Source organism: Stegodyphus dumicola, chromosome 5 (assembly GCF_044657685.1).
Source record: "Stegodyphus dumicola isolate Sdum_Otavi_A_Nest chromosome 5, ASM4465768v1".
In the NCBI taxonomy this organism is placed as follows: Eukaryota; Metazoa; Arthropoda; class Arachnida; order Araneae; family Eresidae; genus Stegodyphus; species Stegodyphus dumicola.
The window spans coordinates 101926135-101946275 of NC_140772.1; the positions used below are offsets into that span (position 1 = coordinate 101926135).

A 20141-nucleotide genomic window follows, 5' to 3' on the forward strand; every position below is an offset into this window, starting at 1 on the left:
TTCATATATAACATTTTCAGTTTCGCATATGTGGCAATTTAAGAACTTTTTTACGTATACCAATTTTTTGAAATATCTGCAAATTTTTGTATCTTCAAGGAAAGCTTATTCTTCCACCTTTAGTATATAAGTAATGATAATTTACCAGATAAAATTACTTAATGGGGAATACAGAAAAATATCTAACCACTTACCTTTGTGACTTCATCTGCAAAGAGACTAAAAAAGTAGTTCAGCTAAATCTGCTATAATAAATATTTATAATAATGCTAAATTATGCAATATCTATTAATATGACAAATTTTTGTAAAGCTATTTATTTGGATGAAAAATAAACACATTCAGAAATTTATGGCACTATATTATGATTAACAGAGGAAAAACACTTTTCAAAATTCAAAATAGTTTTTATTAATCCAATTTATCACATTTTATTTGAATTCATGAAAAACAATCTTATATCCATGTATTCTTATGTATATAAAAACTCTTGATAAATTGGATCTCTGTCATTGCCTTTGACAGCACCTAAAATAAAAAAACACTCACAATTACTATATGTGAATATAATTCATAATTAAATTTAAACAAATGACTATTAGAATGCAAATTAAAGGAAGCATTTAAAATATTTTAACATTTAGTACCTATAAACAGAGTAGCAATTATTTGATTTTTCGATTACAGTAAAATAAACATGGGGGTGCCTTTTAAAATTTTTTGTCAGAAAATAAACTCAAACCACCAACTGAACATATGAGCAGTTTTATCAATCAGCCACTAGTAGGTAACCTGGATACCGAATCAACATATAAAGTTGCCAAGATAAAGAGAGAAACAAAATTATGATAATCACATCTTACCTATTCATAAAACTATTTTAAATTTAATGTGTAGGCAAGTCCAAAAAGAGTGAGAATGAATTTATTTTGCAACACAAAGTAAAGTCTTGCAGGAGCAAAAAAAAAACTTGTCTCGTGAGATTGGCAAGTAAAAAATAATTAACTGCATCTGGTAACATTTATCTGACAACACATAAGTAATTGTTAGCTACGTGCAGAAAATAAAATCTGATCAGGGGCGTAGCTAGAGGGGGGCATCTGTCCCCGGGTGCAGAATCCAAGGGGCGCCAAACTGATGTTAGAACATTTTAGAATTAAATGTTTTCCATCCTTGGCAAGCAGTAGGGGGCGCGAAATCTTCAGTTGTCCCTGAGCGCTGAAAACCCTAGCTATGACTCTGAATCTGATCATGTTAATGCAATTTTAAACTTTTGAATTTAACCGCAGAAATTTACCAAAGAAGTACTTGTAGCAGTAGTAAATGAAGATGTGGCTAATCTTTACTGTATGGTACACCTTGGTTTCTGTCTGAAAAAAAATCGCAAAGTGGTATTGGTTGTTTGTGAAATGTGGAAGCCCATTGCGTCAAATAAGTTTTTCGGTAACCCTAATGTTGATAATGTTGGCGAAAGTAGCCTTTGGGGGGCAAAAACTTTTTTTGTCAATAAAAAGGAGTTATTTCTGCAAATATTGCCAACCGGCTGTGATAAATTTAGTTTTGGGCTACTTTTTTTAATAGTAAACCTTTTGTACGGTCCCAGGTTTTTGGTTCTTACCATTCTTTTCAATTGCTGTGTTTGGTTGCACGGAAGTGGTATGGTCTTGTATTTTGAACATGCTATTTATTATTTTGGTGTGGGTACCATCATTTGAGTATGTCTGAGGTGACTAAGAGACGAAAAATTTAATTGAATTGCTTACCTGGAGGATGGTGGTGGGAAGCCTAAACATACGCATGTGAAAAAAAAGGTATGTTAAAAAAATGACGTTTCATTAATTTTTTTGTCTCTGTGTGTTAATTTTTGTTAGAAGATTTGTTGTTTAATGTTTTTATGTTAGGAAATATGTATTTTTGGTAACTTATTCCTCTCTGTTTGTGTATTTTTGGTTGTCTGTGTGTTAAGACAGTGGCGAATTTTTTCTGGTAACTATGATATTTTTAACTTTTTGATTTTCTTAAAGTGAAAATAGATCAATGTGTACATGGACAAAGTTAAGGCAATGTGTACATGGACAAAGTTAAGGCAGTGCACAATGCCCAGTTTGTGCAGTTCTCTGTTTTAATAGGTCGATGTGTAAATGGACACAGAGTTTGTGTATGTCTTTGACTTCTTATTTTGGTTTTGTGTAGCGGCCACCTTGAAATTGGTGCCAATCCTCTCAGGTGACGATCTTGATATAAAAAAAAGAAACGATTCGCCAAGGGTTACAGTAGAGTAAATTTTTACCAAAGATGTTCTACCATAATCACCATTTCAGTGGTTTAAACACTAGTGGAGCAGTATGCAGAGATGAAGATTTGAGTTTTGTTTACACAGCATGATGGTTTAGGCACTCCAGCCATTACAGTGAACAAAATTATAATAAACATAGCCACAATAATTGTCTATAAATATTGATGTATAACACTGCATTAACTAATATATTTTTTATGCTAGTATATACAGAATCCTTAATCGAAGGGAAAATCAGAAGACTGTGCATGCATTTTCCTTTAATTGAAACATGGATTTGACCATACAAATCTCAGTCTTACGGGACATGCCACACTATGCAGATAGACAGTAAAAAGTGCTTGTGTTGTTTTTATTTGTTAGAGGTATGAAATAAATATACTTCTAGATTTTAATTTTTCCTTTTCTTGTTTTACATTTGGATTACCTATAAAAAGTAAGGAATTTTGATATTATTACAATATCGGAGTTAAAATAACAATTATCGGACATGTTAAAGTAATGAAAATTTTAAATTAGGTTAAAAAGTAACCCTTAATGTGGCATATTTTTGAATTAAACTCTATCGACATTAAAAACAACAAAGCGTCCCTCTTCATTAAAGACTTTAATTAACTAATTTTAAATATGGAGCTATGAATGAATTTTTTCCCTTGCATGTTATAATAACTGAAACAAAATTACTCTGATACAGTCAAAATTCCTAAATGCAAGTACATAAAATTTACTTTAGCAATTTAAAGAGATGAGACACACTGAACACATGAATAAATTTCTATCAAAGAATAATTTATTAAATTTGGCCCGTTCCATAGTAAACTTTAACCATTAGATTACATTATTATACCATGTTATCAGTTTGAAAAGCAAGTCATATGCCAGATCTTGGATGTAAAAGAAATGCACAAAATAATATACAGATTATTGAAAAATGATGTATACCAATGTTTATAGATATGATTAAATGTAACAGAAAATTTACTGTCACAACCACATTTTTAAGTGAAATGTATTATTTTAACATTTTACAATATTTAAGGTATGGCATTAAATGCAACATCATGTGCCTGGATATAAGTTAGTAAATTAAAAAAAAAATAATAATAATAATCAAAGAATGAATGTCATGAAAAATTTCAAAAACAAGCAGAATTTAATTTAGAAGACCTTTAGACACTTATGATAAATAAATTTGAGGATTCTTCACCCAAAATTAAATTATAATTAACTAAAACCAGTTTGACTGACCTTCTACAAAATCCTTCAGCTGCAATTTTTTCTAGCTTGAAAACCAAATTCTTCTCCACATGGTAATAACATCTTAACCAGTTGAAATTCCTGCAGAAAGTTTGATAACACAGTAATAGAATTAATAGAATAGAAAAATTAACACAAAAGTATAGAACATCATTTAAACTTAACATTATTACAAATTTTGGTGCTTTCTGACTATCTGCAAAGCTGTGAAAATTGGCAAAATGGTTAGTTTATGGTTCATATCTACTGCTCTGTTCACAAGTAGTAATTCAAATAAGCACTTTAGAAGAAACAAGAAATTTTAGGATGCACACACACAAAAATATATACATTGGTCAATATTCACATATTTTTCATTCAATGGAATACTATTCAGAAATAAAGATTAAATATAAAGCATGTAAATACATGTGTGTGATATGCACATTCATAGTTTGCTATTATCGTGTGCATATTCTTGCTGTTTTAGCATAAGTTGAAGCTGTGAGGGCAGATGATAAGAAAGTATTAGAATTTTTCATGTATAAGAAAAGATTGCCCTGACAATAGTATCTGAATTGTTTAGCACTGACATTTACATAGCACATTAGAAATATATAGTAATATATGTATAATAAAAAGATAATTGCATATTATTAATTCATTTTTTAAATGCCAAACTTTAACAATTCTTTCACATGAACATCTAAAATCCATTCTTAACTAAAGAATAAATAATAAAACCGTGTAAATTTCTTATCAAGCCCATCATTTCCGAAATGTCTACTTCTGAAAGTTCCCAGCATTTCTCAATATATTATTAAATTACTAAACTAAGCATCAATGATCGTCATGTTCGCTAATGTGGCAATATCTTTCACACTTCTTTGTTACCACAAGTAACAAGTAGGCTTCAATAAATCTTTAACTGTTACATGCTACTTTTGTCTAAAATTTGTACAAATAAATAAATTAAATGAGCTCTTTATAATATGCTCAAAGAAGTAATTTTGTATGAAAATTTGTATGTTATATATTGGCCTGATTAATGATTCAGGAAATAATTCGGGTTTTCAAAGTGCTTCCAATAATTAAAATTTCAGCTTGTGTCAAAATAAAATCTATAACACAAAGATAAGCAAATTTCCTTATGAACAATGCATTTTAACATTATTCAATCACTGGCAATCACACAGTACTGATTGCTTCAATAAACATTATTGTAACTGTGTTATTTAAAAGACTGTAATGTTTTAATTATTTCCTTAATTAAAACATTACAGTCTTTTCCTCCTTCTAACACCAAAAGAAAACCCAGATAAGAAATATAAAAATATCAGTAAAAATAAATTATATTATTGAATGACACTTTACATTAATTACACTTATGCATATATTATTTTATTATAAATTATTTCAAAATCAAAGAAGAGAAGGGGGAGAAACTTTAATATTGACATTTCTAAAATGATATAAACATTAATCATTTAGTACAGTTTGTTATTTCAGGCAAAAAGAATTCACTTTTCTGGATAGCATTTATATTTCCATCTCACTTTCAATGAAACATTAAGAGAAATGCATATAATTTAAACACCAATTTATTTTATTTATCAGACAGATTATGTCAACTCGAAAAAAACCTATCAGTAAAATTCAGTAGTAATAATTCTGAATGTTAGGCAACTTGCAAGATTCAACAAAAATTATCAATACTTTTATTATAATGACAATACTACAGTAACATGAACATAAAATTAAACTGCATATAACTATAAAATAAGCCAGCATATAATAATGGTGCATTGGTTTCTAAAACAATGGACTCGATGAAAAAATACATGTATTATGGTAGCTATTCATATTCTTCAGCTTTTCTAATATTCTCATGTTCACTTTACATAACTAAAGTATCTAAAATACAATAAAAATGCAAACAATATTTATGAGAAAATGTTAAAAGCAATCATAAGCATTTGATTGAGTGACCATATTTTGTCTTCCTGCAAGTCGAATCTTAAAATGATATGCAGTTTGAAAAATGCTTAATCCTTTTATAAAATACTCAAAAAAGATTTAAAAAAGGTACTGTTCTGTTATCAGGACCGGGTTCAGAATTGTATTTATGTATGCTTGTATATTTGTATGTCTACATATACACATCTATGCACATACTTACGAACACAGGTTCATACATTTCCGATTCTGGTTCCCCCAATAACAGAACAATACCCCCAAAAAAAACTTGAATTACAAACTAGATTAAGATAATGTTTCAACCATACATATTTTGGACAAAACAATGCAAACTCTTATTTTTATACAATTGTTCAAACTATTTAACATAAATTGATTGCTGCAATAAAATAATAAGCAATCTGATCACACATATTATTTTGAAACTGAATGCATAAACTAGACTAAAAAAAATTCAGTCATAAACATTTGGATAGCAGGGCAAATTAGATATTTGAAAAGACAGCCAGCCATTGAGATACACTAATTCACGACAGAATGGTAACAATTCATAAAGCTGTAAAACATTTAACAGTCAAAATGACATAAATAACATAAATTCGAAAAGCAAAAAAAGTAAACATACAAGTATTGCAACTGAACTTACCTTTCATGCAACAAAAAATATCCATACAAGTTAACCTCATGGCGCAGCCATTTTGGATTTCGTTTCAAATCAGACAGATGTTTACGGATTTGCGGAAGAATACGAGGAACTAGTAGTTTGCCGGATACAATGTGCAATGACGCGAAAGAATATAGTTCTGTAGAAGTTCCTACATTATTCCGTAATACACAGTACTATTTCCTAATTTTTAGTTATCTAATTAATTAATTAATAGGGAAATAGTTAAATAATGCCGAATTCATTTTTAATGAAATGTAAAATTTTGCATGTATGGGACGACCACCTTCCGTCCAATATTTCTGAGAATATAAACAAATTTTCGAATCTGAGAGTATCAGTAAATAAATATATAGAATATCACCTCTCAAACGACCACTTCTGAAAGTGACCAATAGTTCTGAGATTATAAATAAATATTGATATTAAGCATTATTTCTATAAGACGACCATCTCTATATAAGACCAAAGTTTCTAGAATCTTGGATAGTCATCAGAGATGTATCTTTACTGCGAAATTATCGCACGACTGCAATTCAATATCAATAACAGATCGCGCGATTGAAAAACATTTTCTGTCCTGTACTTAGAGGAAAAAAATTTTCCTTATGAGGTATTTCTCCCGCTTTCCTAGCGTGCCTTCGTGGTGTAATAGTTCTGCACGCTGGGCCGGTATTTCAGAGGTCCGTGGTTCGATTCACGGCGAAGGCGGTTGCTAATTTTTCATCTCTACGGCTTCCCAAAAAAATCCTTATGTCTCTACAGTGGCGCCCGAACTAAAAAGGTGTTGGATGAGGTATATCCACACCCAGGATTTAGTGATCGGATCCCCTTAAAAAAAAGTCGGCCTTTAAAAAGAGAAGTAATATAAGGTATTTCTCCCGCTTTCCTAGCGTGTCTTCGGCCCACCAGCGGCCGAGCGGTAAAGTCGCTGAACCCTGGTAGTGCGATCCGAGGTTCGAATCCCGCGAACGGGCTGGCTGCATGGGTGTTTTCGTGGTTTTCCCACCGTGTAACGTGTATACGAGCCAGTTTCCCTTAGAAAGTCCTCCATGAAGACATCCCTCCCCTTAGGCAGATAGCCCTAGTGTGCTTTGCCATAATTAAATACACCACCACCACACCTAGCGTGTCTTCGTGGTGTAGTGGTTCTGCACACTGGGCCGGTATTCCAGAGGTCCGTTCTTCGATTCCCTGCGAAAGCAGTAGCTAATTTTTCATGTTTCCTGCTTACAAAAAAGTACCTAATGTCTCTATACCCAAATTTAAAAAAAAAAAAAAATCGTTTCCGTAATTAAATATATCTATATCTAATTTTACCTATATTTGTAGTAGGGTTTGTAATCTGTAAGTAATTATACATGTAATTTATACATTTTTTATAAAAAAAATATATGTTATTTAGAATTTTGCAAATATTCTAGAAAATGCTAATCCATTGAAATAAATCTTTTCCATGACTAAATAAATTTTTAAAAATGTCAGAAAAAATAGCAGTTAAAATTAATAACAAAATAACAAGAATAAATCATCAATCATATCAATATTTTTAATGTACAGCATTTAGAAACAACTTAGTAAAATACATATGAAAAATAAAATAATGTGCAAGTTTCAGATGTGCAATGTCAAAAAATTAAAACTGGTAAATTTGAGAACAAATATCCTCAAAATGTTTGACAACGAAAGTCCTCCGGACAATGCAGAATGAATGTCCTCAGGATGTGAAATTGGTGAACTCCTCAGGACATCTGAAAGTCAACATCTTCAGGACATCCTGTCATATCCCGGGACATAGCGACTTAAATAAGACATCCTCAGGATGTTAAATTACGATCTCCTCAGGACATCTGAGAATCAACATCCTTAGGACATCCTAAGTATGTCCCGGGATATTGCGACTTAAATAGGACATCCTGAGGATGTTTTGTGCTATGGGGGTTAATGTCTTTTTCTTAATATTTTACTGCTATACGGAAATTTTCGGTGCTGAAGTACATAAATCCGTAATTACAACTGTAACCGCGAAGTGAAAATTTACAGAGATATTTTAGAATTTTATAGTTAGATTATAAACACATTTCAAATTCATTGATTAATACATTACGATGTTTTTTAAGAAAACGGAAATAAAAAATCTCTTTTTATAAAAATGTATCAAAATTTAAAAAAAAAAAAATTATACGTGTGACTGTATATTTTACTCTGTTACTATGGAAGTAAACTCTTGAAATTAAAGAAGTGCGACGAAAATTTAAAACATTACGCGTCTATGAAAGGAAGAAGAATTTCAGCCGAGGTGGTAGGATATAGTTGTTGCAACAAACTGTTCATTGTATTTATTCCCAGCATCTTTGCTTTATATTTTTACGGAATGGAATCTGTTATTACTCGTGATTTCATAATTAGTTTATTTGCTGACGGTATTGTAGCTTGGTGTAGTTGTCCAAACATTGACAATATCGAATCCAGTATAAACAATTTAATGTTCGAAATTCAGGATTTTGCTGGTGATCTCAAATTCAGTTTTAAGCCTCTTAACTCTATTACTGGGTTATTTATAATAAAAATACGTCTATACAGTTAGAGTCTGAACATTTCCTTAAATGGTCACATCTTACAGTTGGACAGGAATTCCAAAATACTTGGGTTTGTCCTTGACACTGAAATCACCTGTAAGAAGCCCATCGATCTACTTTTATCTAAGGCTAGAAAGAGACTGAATATTTTTAAATTTATGTCCGGCTACAACTGACGACAAGATCCTAAGGAGAACGTATCAGTCTTATAAGACCGATTTTCTAATATGGTTATCAAATCCTATATGTAGGCTGGGACACAATTTTTGAAAAAATTGGAAACGTAACAACTGACTGCAGCACGCCTCGTTACTGGACTTCGCAAGACTACTACACTTGAAATCTTTCTCTTCCAATCTGTTTGCAAAGCTTGCGGCTGAGAAGTCTCTTTAATCTTACTATATATTTTAGCAAGCTATTTAGTTTTCGTGATGAACTTCATACTCCAAACATTTTGAATGATAGAAGAAATCAAAAATTATAAGGAATAGTCCCCTCAGAAATTCTAAAAAATTTGATGTTCGGCCGTCTTCTGTTGAATTTAAATTTTTTAAAGCTTCACATGTCTTATGTACTCATTATCTGGGTTATTGACTAATAAATCCTCTCAACATTTTGAATACTTAAGACTGAAAGTCGCTAATAGAATACCTGTTGAGGCTGTTGTCATATATAGAGATCGCAGTAAAAATGAACATGAACGGACAAATAGCGGTGATTTTTTTAATTTTTGGATGGGGGGAAGGTAATATCTTTCAAGGGCAGAAATAACAATTTCTGTTCCGTATTCAGATGTGAATTGATTGCTATTTATATGTCTTTGGATTGTGTTTTAGATCGAGATGTGTTTAAAGGAATAAGAAGTATCGAAAACTCAAGACTTTGTCCCATTCCACATTCCTCCATCTGCAATCGTTATCATCTCATGTAAATCTGTAATATAATAATATAGCTCTTAGACTAGTAAAAGAGGGGACTTCCAAGCATCAGGTTTATGCTGAAGCTTTGGCATGCCTTGAAATATGCTTAGAAGACATACTTTAAAAATTTTTAAAGACACGTTCCGACAGACTCATGGTGTCGTAGTGTATCTATTGTACTGTGCTCGGTTTCCAGTGCGAGAGGTAGGATAAAATGGCTCTTACTCGGTTGTTTTCAGGCTATTTACATAGCTTGAGATATTTCCGTGGTACTACAATACCTCCAAATTGCGTCAATTGTAAAAACTATGAAGCTACTGCACAAGGTCGCCTTAGTGGTGTGGCGTTGGTGCCTGAAGATCTGATGAAGAGACCTAATTTCGTGTTGGAAGTTATGAAGGCGAATTAAGTCATGCGTTTGATCTTATTCAGATAAGAGGGATTAGTAGGAAGAAGAAGAAAAAGACAACATTTCCCCAAGAATAGTTCCATAGCTTCACAGAACACTGAAAGGTAGCGAAAATCGGTGCGGATCAGCGATTGAGTGGCAAAGAAGAATATGCCTGGACAAGACCATTATGATCATCATTCGCGAAAAAGGTGTCAGATGAACATGGTATTTCTTCGAACATTGAATGTGGTTGTGGAGAAGAGGATGAAGGATTCTCAGATAATTGAACATGAGTGGAACTTTGATGTACTTGAAAATAATGGCACGAAATATACGCATATTTGCATTGGCTTTGCTAATGTTATATTGTAGCCGCAAACTGTGTCTCCATTTAAAATTGTTAATTTATACTTATATTTATTTTTATAATTTTATATAAATCTTACAAATGGCAGAGATTTAAATTTGGAGCCGCAATTTGCACATCTTAAACTCAAGTTCTAATAAATAGGTCATTTAAAACCCACTAAGTATTTAACTCACAGATTTAGCAGAAATTCGCTTAAATCTTAATGAAAGGGTTAAATAAATTTAACTTAGCAATTAAAATAAATTTAAATTTGAAATTTAAAATTAAAATCCGTTAAATTTGAAATTTCTTTTCCTAATCATAATATATTTATATTTAAATTAGCACTTGAAATATTAGCCGACATTTTTCATCATATATTTCTAAATTTGTATTTTACATATTTTATGCTTATGATTGACCAAAACATTTCTTTCCGTAAAATAAGAAGAAAGTAGTGAATTCAATGAGAAATAGTGTAAACCATATATACATGTACTTTTTTATAAAAGACAAATTTAACTGAAATGTAATTTTATGTTCTATTGAGCAAGGAAAAATACATAAATAACATTCTCAAACAAATATTGATAAATGCCTTTATTCCGAACTCTTTCTAATTTTGAGAAAACAATTCTAATATATTTGAGGAAACTACATTAAAAGTTAAAACATTCCATCAATACGTATGTTTTAAAAGGTTTATTTTCTTTAATTTAGTTTTTTTTTTTTTTTCGCTTTGAATGTATTAATGAGACTTATTTCATGAACTTAACAATGGCAGTTTAAAAGTCAATTCATTTTTTCAACAAGTTTCCAATGAAGTATCCAGCACAAATCCCACTGAAGTACAGAGAAAGAAGCAGAGGTGCAGGTCCTTCTATTGCTTTAAAAATGACATTATTTCTTCTGTTCAGAGAGGTAACATAATAATCATTTGGAACATTTCCTTTACGTTTCGTTGTCGCGAGGTCAGTTTTTGTTTGTTGCAGATATTTGTCGACAGGAAGATCCGTCTTTTTTTGTTCTTCGTTCTCGTTTAAGTTTCGTTTAGTGTATTCATGTTTGTCATTGTTACGGACATTATCGCCAGAATCTGGCAATATATTGGAAATTACGTAAGTGACGTTTTCTTCCATTGTTACTGTGTTACTTCGAAATGAGTCATTTCCACTCTTAGTCGTAAAATGATTAGTGTCACAGGAATCCTTTCTAAAGTTATCTGTCGGTAGGTCGGCTAAATTACTATAATCTTGATTGTGTGTATCTCCACAAATTGTGTTGATGCTCTTCTCACTTTTCTTAAGGGAACTCTCGCCTTTGATATCAGATTGAATCTTAGTGGATGTTTCATTTTGTGTGTCTTGATTGTTTGACACTTCACAGTTTTCAGCATCTATATCAGCGACTTCTTCTGATTCGATATTGCCAGATCCTTGAAATTGTTTACTATTCAATTCTTCACCATTGATAAAATTTTTATCAATGTCCGGTAGATCATTGTAAATTTCACGTCTGATGTCTTCCATAATCGTTGTCAATACGCTTTCTTCAAAACATGTATTCTTGCTTTTTAGAGGAATTTGACTGTTTGAAGGGGAAAGAGTTGTATCATATTCTTTCCATAGATCTATTAAATTAATGTCATCTTGCCGGTTCATTTTACTAATGAAGATGGGGCTTATGCTTATCTGCTTATACGCCAATGGAATCTTACAGTAGATACGAGATTTCTTCTCATCCGAAATTTCTGGATATCGCCCTACAAGTGTCTCTCTTGTTTCTATCAAAAAGCTTCTAATGCTATCATTTGAATCGACATAATTTAGTTTTGCACTTTCATCCGTTTTCATTTCGTTCCCGCAGAATATTTTCCCAAAATTGTCTTCATTTTCATTAACAGCAGAAATTTCTTGGGAAATTTTTCTATCTTGATAACATACAACACTTTCCGTAGAAATGTTAGGAAGAACAATATCGTTGTCTCGTCTAATACGTTTCTTAGTTGGCAACATTGATATATCCAGAATATTTTGTGTTGCATAAAAATTCCTATTTTCATTAGGTTTCAAATTGTATGTATAAGATTTATTACTTCTATTTGCACAAATTAATACATAAAACATTGTCATATAAAACAATATTAGCATACAACTTGCCTTCAATCCAAGATAGTTAAAAACGCTGGGAGCGAAAGCATTCGTTGGCACGAAAACCACAATCGCTGTTGGTATCAAGAAACAAAGTACGAAAATTATTTTACTTTTCAATCCATGCATTATGCACTTCAATCACCGTTTTACGGCTCTCTCTCACCACCTAACACAGTTTCTAATTATCAAATCGCTTTTCTATAAAGCTTTAAATTAGCAACTTAAATCACTTTCTGAAAGCAGTTCACTCCAGAAACAAAATAAAGTTTTATTTGAAATATATTGTTCAGATTAATTTTCCAACAATATTGGTCTCTTTCATTCCAAGAAAACTTTAACAATGCAAAATGATGTAATTGTTGTAAAAAATTGGAAACTTCATGGACAAAACCTTTTATGTATAATAATAATTAATATATATTTAATGTCTTTTTCTTAATATTTTACTGCTATACGGAAATTTTCGGTGCTGAAGTACATAAATCCGGAATTACAACTGTAACCGCGAAGTGAAAATTTACAGAGATATTTTAGAATTTTATAGTTAGATTATAAACACATTTCAAATTCATTGATTAATACATTACGATGTTTTTTAAGAAAACGGAAATAAAAAATCTCTTTTTATAAAAATGTATCAAAATTTAAAAAAAAAAAAATTATACATGTGACTGTATATTTTACTCTGTTACTATGGAAGTAAACTCTTGAAATTAAAGAAGTGCGACGAAAATTTAAAACATTACGCGTCTATGAAAGGAAGAAGAATTTCAGCCGAGGTGGTAGGATATAGTTGTTGCAACAAACTGTTCATTGTATTTATTCCCAGCATCTTTGCTTTATATTTTTACGGAATGGAATCTGTTATTACTCGTGATTTCATAATTAGTTTATTTGCTGACGGTATTGTAGCTTGGTGTAGTTGTCCAAACATTGACAATATCGAATCCAGTATAAACAATTTAATGTTCGAAATTCAGGATTTTGCTGGTGATCTCAAATTCAGTTTTAAGCCTCTTAACTCTATTACTGGGTTATTTATAATAAAAATACGTCTATACAGTTAGAGTCGGAACATTTCCTTAAATGGTCACATCTTACAGTTGGACAGGAATTCCAAAATACTTGGGTTTGTCCTTGCCACTGAAATCACCTGTAAGAGGCCCATCGATCTACTTCTATCTAAGGCTAGAAAGAGACTGAATATTTTTAAATTTATGTCCGGCTACAACTGACGACAAGATCCTAAGGAGAACATATCAGTCTTATAAGACCGATTTTCTAATATGGTTATCAAATCCTATATGTAGGCTGGGATACAATTTTTGAAAAAATTGGAAACGTAACAACTGACTGCAGCACGCGTCGTTACTGGACTTCGCAAGACTACTACACTTGAAATCTTTCTCTTCCAATCTGTTTGCAAAGCTTGCGGCTGAGAAGTCGCGTTAATCTTACTATATATTTTAGCAAGCTGTTTAGTTTTCGTGATGAACTTCATACTCCAAACATTTTGAATGATAGAAGAAATCAAAAATTATAAGGAATAGTCCCCTCAGAAATTCTAAAAAATTTGATGTTTGGCCGTCTTCTGTTGAATTTAAATTTTTTAAAGCTTCACATGTCTTATGTACTCATTATCTGTGTTATTGACTAATAAATCTTCTCAACATTTTGAATACTTAAGACTGAAAGTTGCTAATAGAATACCTGTTGAGGCTGTTGTCATATATAGAGATCGCAGTAAAAATGAACATGAACGGACAAATAGCGGTGATTTTTTAAATTTTTTTTTGGGGGGGAAGGTAATATCTTTCAAGGGCAGAAATAACAATTTCTGTTCCGTATTCAGATGTGAATTGATTGCTATTTATATGTCTTTTGATTGTGTTTTAGATCGAGATGTGTTTAAAGGAATAAGAAGTATCGAAAACTCAAGACTTTGTCCCATTCCACATTCTTCCATCTGCAATCGTTATCATCTCATGTAAATCTGTAATATAATAATATAGCTCTTAGACTAGTAAAAGAGGGGACTTCCAAGCATAAGGTTTATGCTGAAGCTTTGGCATGCCTTGAACTATGCTTAGAAGACATACTTTAAAAATTTTTAAAGACACGTTCCGACAGACTCATGGTGTCGTGGTGTATCTATTGTACTGTGCTCGGTTTCCAGTGCGAGAGGTAGGATAAAACGGCTCTTACTCGGTTGTTTTCAGGCTATTTACATAGCTTGAGATATTTCCGTGGTACTACAATACCTCCAAATTGCGTCAATTGTAAAAACTATGAAGCTACTGCACAAGTTCGCCTTAGTGGTGTGGCGTTGGTGCCTGAAGATCTGATGAAGAGACCTAATTTCGTGTTCGAAGTTATGAAGGCGAATTAAGTCATGCGTTTGATCTTATTCAGATAAGAGGGATTAGTAGGAAGAAGAAGAAAAAGACAACATTTCCCCAAGAATAGTTCCATAGCTTCACAGAACACTGAAAGGTAGCGAAATTCGGTGCGGATCAGCGATTGAGTGGCAAACAAGAATATGCCTGGACAAGACCATTATGATCATCATTCGCGAAAAAGGTGTCAGATGAACATGGTATTTCTTCGAACATTGAATGTGGTTGTGGAGAAGAGGATGAAGGATTCTCAGATAATAAAACATGAGTGGAAGTTTGATGTACTTGAAAATAATGGCACGAAAAGTACGCATATTTGCATTGGCTTTGCTAATGTTATATTGTAGCCGCAAACTGTGTCTCCATTTAAAATTGTTAATTTATACTTATATTTATTTTTATAATTTTATATAAATCTTACAAATGGCAGAGATTTAAATTTGGAGCCGCAATCTGGACAACATCTTAAACTCAAGTTCTAATAAATAGGTCATTTAAAACCCACTAAGCATTTAACTCACAGATTTAGCAGAAATTCGCTTAAATCTTAATGAAAGGGTTAAATAAATTTAACTTAGCAATTAAAAAAAATTTAAATTTGAAATTTAAAATTAAAATCCGTTAAATTTGAAATTTCTTTTCCTAAACATAATATATTTATATTTAAATTAGCACTTGAAATATTAGCCGACATTTTTCATCATATATTTCTAAATTTGTATTTTACATATTTTATGCTTATGATTGACCAAAACATTTCTTTCCGTAAAATAAGAAGAAAGTAGTGAATTCAATGAGAAATAGTGTAAACCATATATACATGTACTTTTTTATAAAAGACAAATTTAACTGAAATGTAATTTTATGTTCTATTGAGCAAGGAAAAATACATAAATAACATTCTCAAACAAATATTGATAAATGCCTTTATTCCGAACTCTTTCTAATTTTGAGAAAACAATTCTAATATATTTGAGGAAACTACATTAAAAGTCAAAACATTCCATCAATACGTATGTTTTAAAAGGTTTATTTTCTTTAATTTAGTTTTTTTTTTTTTTTCGCTTTGAATGTATTAATGAGACTTATTTCATGAACTTAACAATGGCAGTTTAAAAGTCAATTCATTTTTTCAACAAGTTTCCAATGAAGTATCCAGCACAAATCCCACTGAAGTACAGAGAAAGAAGCAGAGGTGCAGGTCCTTCTATTGCTTTAAAAATGACATTATTTCTTCTGTTCAGAGAGGTAACATAATAATCATTTGGAACATTTCCTTTACGTTTCGTTGTCGCGAGGTCAGTTTTTGTTTGTTGCAGATATTTGTCGACAGGAAGATCCGTCTTTTTTTGTTCTTCGTTCTCGTTTAAGTTTCGTTTAGTGTATTCATGTTTGTCATTGTTACGGACATTATCGCCAGAATCTGGCAATATATTGGAAATTACGTAAGTGACGTTTTCTTCCATTGTTACTGTGTTACTTCGAAATGAGTCATTTCCACTCTTAGTCGTAAAATGATTAGTGTCACAGGAATCCTTTCTAAAGTTATCTGTCGGTAGGTCGGCTAAATTACTATAATCTTGATTGTGTGTATCTCCACAAATTGTGTTGATGCTCTTCTCACTTTTCTTAAGGGAACTCTCGCCTTTGATATCAGATTGAATCTTAGTGGATGTTTCATTTTGTGTGTCTTGATTGTTTGACACTTCACAGTTTTCAGCATCTATATCAGCGACTTCTTCTGATTCGATATTGCCAGATCCTTGAAATTGGTTACTATTCAATTCTTCACCATTGATAAAATTTTTATCAATGTCCGGTAGATCATTGTAAATTTCACGTCTGATGTCTTCCATAATCGTTGTCAATACGCTTTCTTCAAAACATGTATTCTTGCTTTTTAGAGGAATTTGACTGTTTGAAGGGGAAAGAGTTGTATCATATTCTTTCCATAGATCTATTAAATTAATGTCATCTTGCCGGTTCATTTTACTAATGAAGATGGGGCTTATGCTTATCTGCTTATACGCCAATGGAATCTTACAGTAGATACGAGATTTCTTCTCATCCGAAATTTCTGGATATCGCCCTACAAGTGTTTCTCTTGTTTCTGTCAAAAAGCTTCTAATGCTATCATTTGAATCGACATAATTTAGTTTTGCACTTTCATCCGTTTTCATTTCGTTCCCGCAGAATATTTTCCCAAAATTGTCTACATTTTCATTAACAGCAGAAATTTCTTGGGAAATTTTTCTATCTTGATAATATACAACACTTTCCGTAGAAATGTTAGGAAGAAGAATATCGTTGTCTCGTCTAATACGTTTCTTAGTTGGCAACATTGATATATCCAGAATATTTTGTGTTGCATAAAAATTCCTATTTTCATTAGGTTTCAAATTGTATGTATAAGATTTATTACTTCTATTTGCACAAATTAATACATAAAACATTGTCATATAAAACAATATTAGCATACAACTTGCCTTCAATCCAAGATAGTTAAAAACGCTGGGAGCGAAAGCATTCGTTGGGACGAAAACCACAATCGCTGTTGGTATCAAGAAACAAAGTACGAAAATTATTTTACTTTTCAATCCATGCATTATGCACTTCAATCACCGTTTTACGGCTCTCTCTCACCACCTAACACAGTTTCTAATTATCAAATCGCTTTTCTATAAAGCTTTAAATTAGCAACTTAAATCACTTTCTGAAAGCAGTTCACTCCAGAAACAAAATAAAGTTTTATTTGAAATATATTGTTCAGATTAATTTTCCAACAATATTGGTCTCTTTCATTCCAAGAAAACTTTAACAATGCAAAATGATGTAATTGTTGTAAAAAATTGGAAACTTCATGGACAAAACCTTTTATGTATAATAATAATTAATATATATTTAATGTCTTTTTCTTAATATTTTACTGCTATACGGAAATTTTCGGTGCTGAAGTACATAAATCCGGAATTACAACTGTAACCGCGAAGTGAAAATTTACAGAGATATTTTAGAATTTTATAGTTAGATTATAAACACATTTCAAATTCATTGATTAATACATTACGATGTTTTTTAAGAAAACGGAAATAAAAAATCTCTTTTTATAAAAATGTATCAAAATTTAAAAAAAAAAAAATTATACATGTGACTGTATATTTTACTCTGTTACTATGGAAGTAAACTCTTGAAATTAAAGAAGTGCGACGAAAATTTAAAACATTACGCGTCTATGAAAGGAAGAAGAATTTCAGCCGAGGTGGTAGGATATAGTTGTTGCAACAAACTGTTCATTGTATTTATTCCCAGCATCTTTGCTTTATATTTTTACGGAATGGAATCTGTTATTACTCGTGATTTCATAATTAGTTTATTTGCTGACGGTATTGTAGCTTGGTGTAGTTGTCCAAACATTGACAATATCGAATCCAGTATAAACAATTTAATGTTCGAAATTCAGGATTTTGCTGGTGATCTCAAATTCAGTTTTAAGCCTCTTAACTCTATTACTGGGTTATTTATAATAAAAATACGTCTATACAGTTAGAGTCGGAACATTTCCTTAAATGGTCACATCTTACAGTTGGACAGGAATTCCAAAATACTTGGGTTTGTCCTTGCCACTGAAATCACCTGTAAGAGGCCCATCGATCTACTTCTATCTAAGGCTAGAAAGAGACTGAATATTTTTAAATTTATGTCCGGCTACAACTGACGACAAGATCCTAAGGAGAACATATCAGTCTTATAAGACCGATTTTCTAATATGGTTATCAAATCCTATATGTAGGCTGGGATACAATTTTTGAAAAAATTGGAAACGTAACAACTGACTGCAGCACGCGTCGTTACTGGACTTCGCAAGACTACTACACTTGAAATCTTTCTCTTCCAATCTGTTTGCAAAGCTTGCGGCTGAGAAGTCGCGTTAATCTTACTATATATTTTAGCAAGCTGTTTAGTTTTCGTGATGAACTTCATACTCCAAACATTTTGAATGATAGAAGAAATCAAAAATTATAAGGAATAGTCCCCTCAGAAATTCTAAAAAATTTGATGTTTGGCCGTCTTCTGTTGAATTTAAATTTTTTAAAGCTTCACATGTCTTATGTACTCATTATCTGTGTTATTGACTAATAAATCTTCTCAACATTTTGAATACTTAAGACTGAAAGTTGCTAATAGAATACCTGTTGAGGCTGTTGTCATATATAGAGATCGCAGTAAAAATGAACATGAACGGACAAATAGCGGTGATTTTTTAAATTTTTTTTTGGGGGGGAAGGTAATATCTTTCAAGGGCAGAAATAACAATTTCTGTTCCGTATTCAGATGTGAATTGATTGCTATTTATATGTCTTTTGATTGTGTTTTAGATCGAGATGTGTTTAAAGGAATAAGAAGTATCGAAAACTCAAGACTTTGTCCCATTCCACATTCTTCCATCTGCAATCGTTATCATCTCATGTAAATCTGTAATATAATAATATAGCTCTTAGACTAGTAAAAGAGGGGACTTCCAAGCATAAGGTTTATGCTGAAGCTTTGGCATGCCTTGAACTATGCTTAGAAGACATACTTTAAAAATTTTTAAAGACACGTTCCGACAGACTCATGGTGTCGTGGTGTATCTATTGTACTGTGCTCGGTTTCCAGTGCGAGAGGTAGGATAAAACGGCTCTTACTCGGTTGTTTTCAGGCTATTTACATAGCTTGAGATATTTCCGTGGTACTACAATACCTCCAAATTGCGTCAATTGTAAAAACTATGAAGCTACTGCACAAGTTCGCCTTAGTGGTGTGGCGTTGGTGCCTGAAGATCTGATGAAGAGACCTAATTTCGTGTTCGAAGTTATGAAGGCGAATTAAGTCATGCGTTTGATCTTATTCAGATAAGAGGGATTAGTAGGAAGAAGAAGAAAAAGACAACATTTCCCCAAGAATAGTTCCATAGCTTCACAGAACACTGAAAGGTAGCGAAATTCGGTGCGGATCAGCGATTGAGTGGCAAACAAGAATATGCCTGGACAAGACCATTATGATCATCATTCGCGAAAAAGGTGTCAGATGAACATGGTATTTCTTCGAACATTGAATGTGGTTGTGGAGAAGAGGATGAAGGATTCTCAGATAATAAAACATGAGTGGAAGTTTGATGTACTTGAAAATAATGGCACGAA

At 31.9% G+C, this 20141-nt stretch overlaps 1 long non-coding RNA gene across 1 annotated transcript; it reads right to left on the bottom strand.

Moving 5' to 3' along the window:
* Positions 1 to 393: 393 nt before the first annotated feature.
* On the bottom strand, positions 394 to 6228 carry LOC146997182 (uncharacterized). The gene is made up of 3 exons (XR_015041180.1): positions 6156 to 6228; positions 3545 to 3634; positions 394 to 528 (listed from the first exon to the last, which is right to left on the bottom strand). It is a non-coding gene; the product is annotated as an uncharacterized LOC146997182 (long non-coding RNA).
* Positions 6229 to 20141: the final 13913 nt, after the last annotated feature.